We start from the raw sequence: 8,157 nt of genomic DNA, 5'->3' as shown, positions 1-8,157 counted from the left end.
GGACAAGACATGGGGGTGTTAAGTATCAGCTGACTGTGGTGTTCATTTTGTGCTGTTCAGTACGGCTATTGCAGAGGGGATGATGGATTTCTTGTAGATGTTTTTTTCGGGCCAGTGGTACACTAAAACGCCTGCCTGATGGTAATAGCTGGAAGGAGTGATGGAGGGGGTGAGAGGGGTCCTCTGTGACCAGGTTGGCTTCATTGGCTGATCACTGAGCGGCTGTACAGCTCAGATAGGGGGGGATGGGGGGAGCCAGTTATTTTGGCAGCGTGATTCACTATGCGTGAAAGTCTCATTTTGTGTTTGATGGTGAGTTAGTTGTACCAGGAAGAGATATTGAAAGTGAGAACTGATTCAATGAGGGAGCGGTAAACCAAAGTTAACACGTCCTTACTGATCTGAAAGATTCTGAGTTTTCTGAGCAGGTGGAGACGTTGTTGTGCTTTTTTGTATGTTGTGTCTGTGTGTTGTGAAAAGGACAGGGAAGTGTTTATTTCTGTGCCCAGGTACTGAAATACCTCCACTTGTTCCACTAGCTGACCCTGGATGCTAAGTGGCTGGAACAGAGGTGATGCCTTGTCTCTGCCCCCACAGCAAAGCTCCTTCGTTTTTGTAATGTTGAGCTCCAAAACAAAAAAGCGCCAAAAACATTGAAAAAAGCGCCACATGTGAACATTTTCAGTTTTGGCCCAGGGAGGATGATGCATGGCCGAACGGAAGACAACACAAGGGTTAAATAAAATGAAATAAAAGCAGACATAACATTGAACTCCAGGTCAAGTTGTGAGTTCAAGGAGACTTTCATTAGCCTTGGTTGACACCAGACCCTTCTCAGTTGTAACTGAGAGTGGGTCTGGGGAAGCTTCATTCACAGCCCATTTCCAAAGGGGCGTCACCAACGGACGCCGCTCAAATGCCTCTGGGCGCAATTGGATAGTCCTTCAACCAATCAGACCAATGATCCGGGTGATGTAGCAGCGACGGCGGCATCAACGGGTTGCTGCGCTTCAGTGGCCGTCATGTTGAATGTAAACAAAAAGCTGCTCGCCGTCACTGCGCTATCATCATCGTGTAAAGCCCGCCTCAACGATTGTGATTGGTGCCTCAATTTTGGAAAAATTAGAAATGGGCTCGAATGGGCTCTTGGCCAGACTGACTTGCAGAGCAGATCTAAAATTTGCCAGAAGTTCGTCAGGGTTTTCCCAGGCTAGACTTTCATACCATTCCTAAATATAATCAAACCACCGGCTGCAGGAGGGAAGATTACATTTAAATAAAAAAGCTAAAACAATGGTGGGCGGCGATGTAAAGTGTACTGTGTGTAGTTAACAGGCTGAAACATGCAAAACCACAGACGTGTCCTTTAATTCCTTCAGAGGAAACATTTGTTTGTGTCAGAGGATAATGAAAGTGTGACTGGATTTATTCATGTTTCCATGGTTACAGTTGTATTGCAGTGTTGTAGCGTCTATCTGTAGATGAGGTGAACCCACAATAGTATTATTGCAATCGCTGTGTGTTGTTGTTTTACTGCTGCTGAGACAAAAACAAAGAGTGTTATTTTGTTTTAAACCATTTTTCTTTCAGAAATACAGATAAAAGGGAGACGGTCAAGAATTCGGGCTAAGATTTGCTCCACAGATCCCTTTTAAAATAAGAGCTCTCTTTACTTCATGATAAAAAAATTTAGTAAATTAAAGGAATAGTTCAGATGTTTTGAGTGTGTGTTTGTATGAGCTACTTCTCCATAGTCAGTGTGTTAGCTACAGTAGATGGCGGTTGACACGCCCCCTGTTTGGAGAAGCAGACAGAAGTACCGACATGGAAGCTAAAGTCTGATTTATGGTACCGCGGAGGCTCCAAAAAGAGCTTTCGACATAGTGTACGTAAGTGGCCTGAAGGTTATACTTGTGCGTTGGTGTTTGCGTCGATCTTTTGAATAGCAGGGATGCCAAATAGCGGCTCGATTGGTCGGGGTTAGGCATTGACCTCGAGTGGATAAGGTTAGGATAATATAGGTCAGGGGATAGGACCTGAACAAATGGGGTTACATTACCTCGCGTAAGCATGGACGCCTGGCCAATAGTAGTGATTGAAGGGCGGGTCTTGGCATGGCCATAGTAGGATTCGTAAATTCGCGGGCCGGCGTGTGTGTGTGTGTGTGTGTGTGTGTGTGTGTGTGTGTGTGTGGTAGAGCGAGTGAGAGAATGATGGTGATTATCTTCAGAGTGAGTAGTGACTCTAGAGTTATAGTGAGAGAAACAAAGTGTCTCCCGTGTTCGTTCTGACCACGGTGGGAAATCTGGAGCAGGAGAAGTTAACCGTCTCCTTGATGTCATGTTGTTTATGGAGAAGGAGAACCAGGAAATAAGTCAGGGGAAATGCAACGCTACCAAGCCACAACCGAGAGACACAAGTCACCGCGACATGTAGTTACATTTTTTGAGAGGTGCACGTCAGGCTACGGCGTAGGGTCTGGCGTAGGGTTGGTGTCTCCACATACCTACTACGTAGCCACGGAGTAGATTTTACGCAGAAGCATAAATCACGCTTAAACAATGTCCTGCTGTGGACGGGGGCAGCAGCTAAATGCATTTAAGACACCTAAAACATCTATATCAGTTTAGGTGTACGCTATATTTAGAATATTTTCACCACTTTACCTTGCCGTTACCCCTATTTTCCACTGGGCGCATCTGCGCTGCGTTTCGGAAGCGTGCATAACGCTACTCTCTGGTCCGCTCCCTTAAAGATATGCGCCAGGTCTATTTTCACGCGAGCCGCAGGCCGTTCGGACAGCTGGGCAGGAAGTAAAACAGCGAGAGCATCCAGTCAGTTTACCCCAATATCGTATATGTCTCCTCTACAACACCACTGACAATGAGGGATTCATCTTGGAGATGGAATAACATAATATGACATCACAGATCTATTTTATCAGGACAACGCCAGAAAAGAGAAGGCATTGAGTTTAACTGTAGGAGTGCTTGGAGTGGAAGGTAGATACCAGTGGTGTAGTCTAATGTATTGCAGTGGGTATACTGTACTGTGTATATATATATATATATATATATATATATGGGCCAGAATGGGACATTGGGTGGGAGCATATCATATCGGGAAGTCTGGGTGCCCTCCACCAGGGAAATTTTGAGCATCAAAGACTTCATTTCCTGTATTCTGATACACTTTTATGCACGAATTTACGGTGGAAATACCTTTATTTAGCCTATGCGAAGATAAAAAAAACACAGATGACAATTCTAAATATGTCAAAAATATAATTGGAAAGTATGTTGCTGCGTGTCATTGGGCATTTATAAGTGGGTATATGGAAATCCTGGAGCTTTCTTAGTGGGTATACTGCGTATACCTGCGTATCACATAGACTCCACCACTGGTAGATACTAGCTTAATAAACACCTGATTGTTCTGTAAAGTACTTACACGATATAATCTGCGAGTGGGGCAGCAAGACTCTCCGCTTCTGAGACACTCCTGGTGTGGTGTGGCGCGTGGCAGAGGACGGAACAAAACCGGAACGCAGCCCAGATGCGCCCAGTGAAGAATCAGGGTCGGACATCCCGTTACGACGGGGAACTGAAGACGTTATCTCTGCTCTCTTCAAAGCCACCAGACTCTTTTGAAAAAAAAGTTTTTTTACCTCGCAGAACACGGGAGTTGCTGCTACCGCTGCCTCTGTCGGTTAGTTTGTCTGTGTTATTGTGAGACTTTAGTGTTTTTAAGGTTTAGTTGGGATTCACCAAAGTCACACAATAACAAAAAACATAGTTATGATTGAAGGAAACAAAAAAGAAAGAAAAAGAAAAAACACCTGATGCAACGCTTTTCAACAATATAAATGCAAATCTACACGCAATCACGCTGATATTGGGTATTTATTAACTCACAGAGTTGTGATTCTTCTTATTCTCTGTTGCTACCGGCAGTTTTACTTCCCGCTCTTCATGCAAACACACACATCTGCAACTCAGACAATCAGGCACCCACTCCACTGTCTTCATTCCTCTCTATATTTCTTCTTTGTCTGGTTGGTAAGCCTGTTCTTGTTGTTGTCAGGGTCACAGTATTCCTCTCTGTGTCAAGGGGCCAGAGGTCCAGGTGCATGACATTTGTAGGAAATGAGCAAATCATGATTTGCAGTTAGTATAAAGGAGAAAACGGGGAATGTAAATTGAATTTTTTGATCATTTCTTAACCAGACTCATGATTAGATTTACCTTCAGAGCGTAAAAACCACTTTCAGTGAGAGAGGACAGCTACAGGAGGGGATACTGGAACACTACCACTTCAACCAGCTGCTGCCTAACTTTCAGAGAACAGGGAGACTGAGCCGTCTGCCTGCTGTGTTTTCTGCTTCACTCAGACACTAAACCACACTGTAGCCACAGCTTCTGTAAAGACTGAACTGGTGGACAGAGCAACAAATCAAAGAGTGTCCAGTTTGTAAGAGAAAATCTTCGAAGAGGCAACTTGGCTTTCAAGAACCTGTGAGAGTTTCTAACAGGAGAGATCACAGAGATTATCAAAGTCCACATTCAAAGTTTGCGTAGGGAGGAGGTCGGGGTACAGTTCAGTTCAGTCACTTTATTATCCCAAATGGGAAACTTGATATGCAGTCAGGAGTGAAAGATCAAAAAAGAAACACATTCAAGCAACATACAAATAGACAAGGCAAAAAAATCCAAGACATGAGTACAAAAAGGTTTCAAAAAGCTTTCCTGTATGTAATACACGCAACACCATTTATCACCACTGGAGCAATCTCTAAAAACAAAACAAAAAAGTACTATATACATGTGCAAATTAAGCCGAGTTATTGCAGATGGGACAAAGGAGTTTTTACTCCTATTGGTCTTGAACCGAGGTACTCTAAATCTGAGACCTGAGGGGAGTATTACGAACTCAGAGTGAAGGGGGTGGGTTGTGCAGTCTAATATAGACCGGGCCTTGCTGAGTACTTGCTGGTCAAAGATAACCATCAAGGGGGACTGTGGGAAACCTATCACCTCACTAGCCACCTTTACAATATGGCTGAGGTGGTTTTTGGCCCTGATGTTCAGGTTACCATACCAAGCAATCATGGCAAAAGTAAGAACCGATTCAATAAAAGATTTATAAAATAAGGACATCATTTTCCTATCTACATTCAAAGTGTTTAACTTCCTAAGTAAGTACAAACGTTGCTGTCCCTTCTTACAGACTGCATCACAATTCACATCAAACTTCAGGTTTTTAATCGATGACGGTTCCCAGATACTTGTACTGTTCAACAAACTCAATTCCGGTTCCCTTAATGAAAGTCTTAGATGGTGGTAGGGGATACTTTCCTAAAATCAATGACCATATCCTTGGTTTTTGTGGCGTTTAATTGGAGAAAGGCCTCATCACACCATTGGATGGGTGGATGGATGGGTCAAAAAAAAAAAATGCAGGACTTTCACATCAACATTGACTGATGTAATGCACTTAACTTACAGTACGTAACGTACGTTGATTGGGAACTTCATTTTTTGGAGACAGGGTTGGTAAGCAATGTACCGCTGTGGACGGGGGCAGCAGCTGAACACTTTTAGACTCCTAAAAACATCTATATCAGTTTAAGTGGACGCTTGATTTAGGATATTTTCAGAGCTTTACCTTGCTGTCAGACAGCCCTTTACGACGGGGAACTGAAGACGTTATCTCTGCTCTCTTCAAAGCCACCAGACTCCTTCGACAAAAACAGTAATTTTACCTCTCAGAACACGGGAGTTGCTGCTCTACCGCTGCCTCCGTCGGTTAGTTAGTTAGTTAGTGTTATTGTGTGAGTTTAGTGAATCTGAATTAAATCTTTAAAACTCCAAAGTCACACAATAACACAAACATAATTATTATTAAAGGAAAGAAGAACAACATCAATATATAACATCTAATTCAAACCTTTACAACTGTAAATGCAAATCTACACACATACATTCACACAATCACGCTGATATTGAGTTGTGATTCTTCTTATTCTCTGTTGCTACCGGCAGTTTTACTTCCCCCTGTTCATGCAAACACACACATCTGCAACTCAGACAATCAGGCACCCACTCCACTGTCTTCATTCCTCTCTATATTTCTTCTTTGTCTGGTTGGTAAGCCTGTTCTTGTTGTTGTCAGGGTCACAGTGATCCTCTCTGTGTCAAGGGGCCAGAGGTCCAGGTGCATGGCATTTGTAGGAAATGAACAAATCATGATTTGCAGTTAGTATAAAGAAGAAAACGGGGAATGTAAATTGAATTTTTGGATCATTTCTTAACCAGATTGATGATTAGATTTACCTTCAGAGAGTAAAACCACTTTCAGTGAGAGAGGACAGCTACAGGAGGGGATACTAGAAGACTACCACTTCAACCAGCTGCTGCCTAACTTTCAGAGAACAGGGAGACTGAGCCGTCTGCCTGCTGTGTTTTCTGCTTCACTCAGACACTAAACAGCTTCCAGATTAGAGGAAGATCTCTGCAGTCCTGTTTGTTTTGAAGTCTTTAAAGATCCTGTCCTCCTGTCATGTAGCCACAGCTTCTGTAAAGACTGTCTGCAGCCAGACTGATCTCATGAAGTGGCATATGTATGACAAGCCAATTCGTATGCCATTTTTGGCGTGTTATCAAGATGCATACTCGCTTTTTAGCATGTTTATCAATGCCGTTTGGCCTCCGTTGACTTATATTACCTTGCGATTGTGTGTGAATTTACGCCATAGCCGCGTAGGGAGGTTGGTCGGGGAGGATGGGTCAAACACAGGACTTTCACCCAGGAGACCGGGGATTGTGTCCCGCGGGTCACGTTTCCTTCGTGTCCCATGTGTTACGTTTCCTAAACCCAACTGTATCTTTCTTCTTTTCCTAAACCCAACCAGTCCGCTGTATACGGCGCTCATAATGCGTACAGATAACACGCACTTGGCTTATGAAAGTGGCGTGTATGTTTACGCAATAACACGCCAAGTGGGGTGTATGTTTATGTCCGCTGTATACAGCGTAGACATACACGCGGATAGCTCAAAATGCGTACAGATAACACGCCACTTGTCTTAAGAAAGTAGGCGTGTATGTTTACGCGATGTCATGATGTTATGTTGCTGCAGAACTGGGGAACAGAGCAACAAATCAAAGAGTGTCCAGTTTTTAAGAGAAGATCTTCAAAGAGGCAACTTGGCTTTAAAGAAGCTGTGAGAATTTCTAACAGGAGAGATCACAGAGATTATCAAAGTCCACGTTCAAAGTTTGCGTAGGGAGGAGGTTGGGGTGGATGGATAGGTCAAAAAACCCCACAGGACTTTCAAGTCAACATTGACTGATGTAATGCACTTAACTTACAGTACGTAACATACGTTCATTGGGAACGTCATTTTTTGGAGACAGGGTTGGTAAGCAATGTACCGCTGTGGACGGGGGCAGCAGGTGAACGCATTTAGACTCCTAAAAACATCTATATCAGTTTAAGTGGACGCTTGATTTAGGATATTTTCAGAGCTTTACCTTGCTGTCAGACAGCCCTTTACGACGGGGAACTGAAGACGTTATCTCTGCTCTCTTCAAAGCCACCAGACTCCTTTGACAAAAACAGTAATTTTACCTCGCAGAACATGGGAGTTGCTGCTCTACCGCTGCCTCCGTCGGTTAGTTAGTTAGTTAGTGTTATTGTGTGAGTTTAGTGAATCTGAATCAAATCATTAAAACACCAAAGTCACACAATAACACAAACATAATTATTATTAAAGGAAAGAAGAACAACATCAATATATAACATCTAATTCAAACCTTTACAACTGTAAATGCAAATCTACACACATACATTCACACAATCACGCTGATATTGAGTTGTGATTCTTCTTATTATCTGTTGCTACCGGCAGTTTTACTTCCCCCTGTTCATGCAAACACACACATCTGCAACTCAGACAATCAGGCACCCACTCCACTGTCTTCATTCCTCTCTATATTTCTTCTTTGTCTGGTTGGTAAGCCTGTTCTTGTTGTTGTCAGGGTCACAGTGATCCTCTCTGTGTCAAGGGGCCAGAGGTCCAGGTGCATGACATTTGTAGGAAATGAACAAATCATGATTTTCATTTAGTATAAAGGAAGAAAATGAGGAATTTAAATT

Source organism: Sander lucioperca, chromosome 7 (assembly GCF_008315115.2).
Source record: "Sander lucioperca isolate FBNREF2018 chromosome 7, SLUC_FBN_1.2, whole genome shotgun sequence".
Lineage (NCBI taxonomy): Eukaryota > Metazoa > Chordata > Actinopteri > Perciformes > Percidae > Sander > Sander lucioperca.
This window is presented reverse-complemented; position numbering follows the sequence as displayed.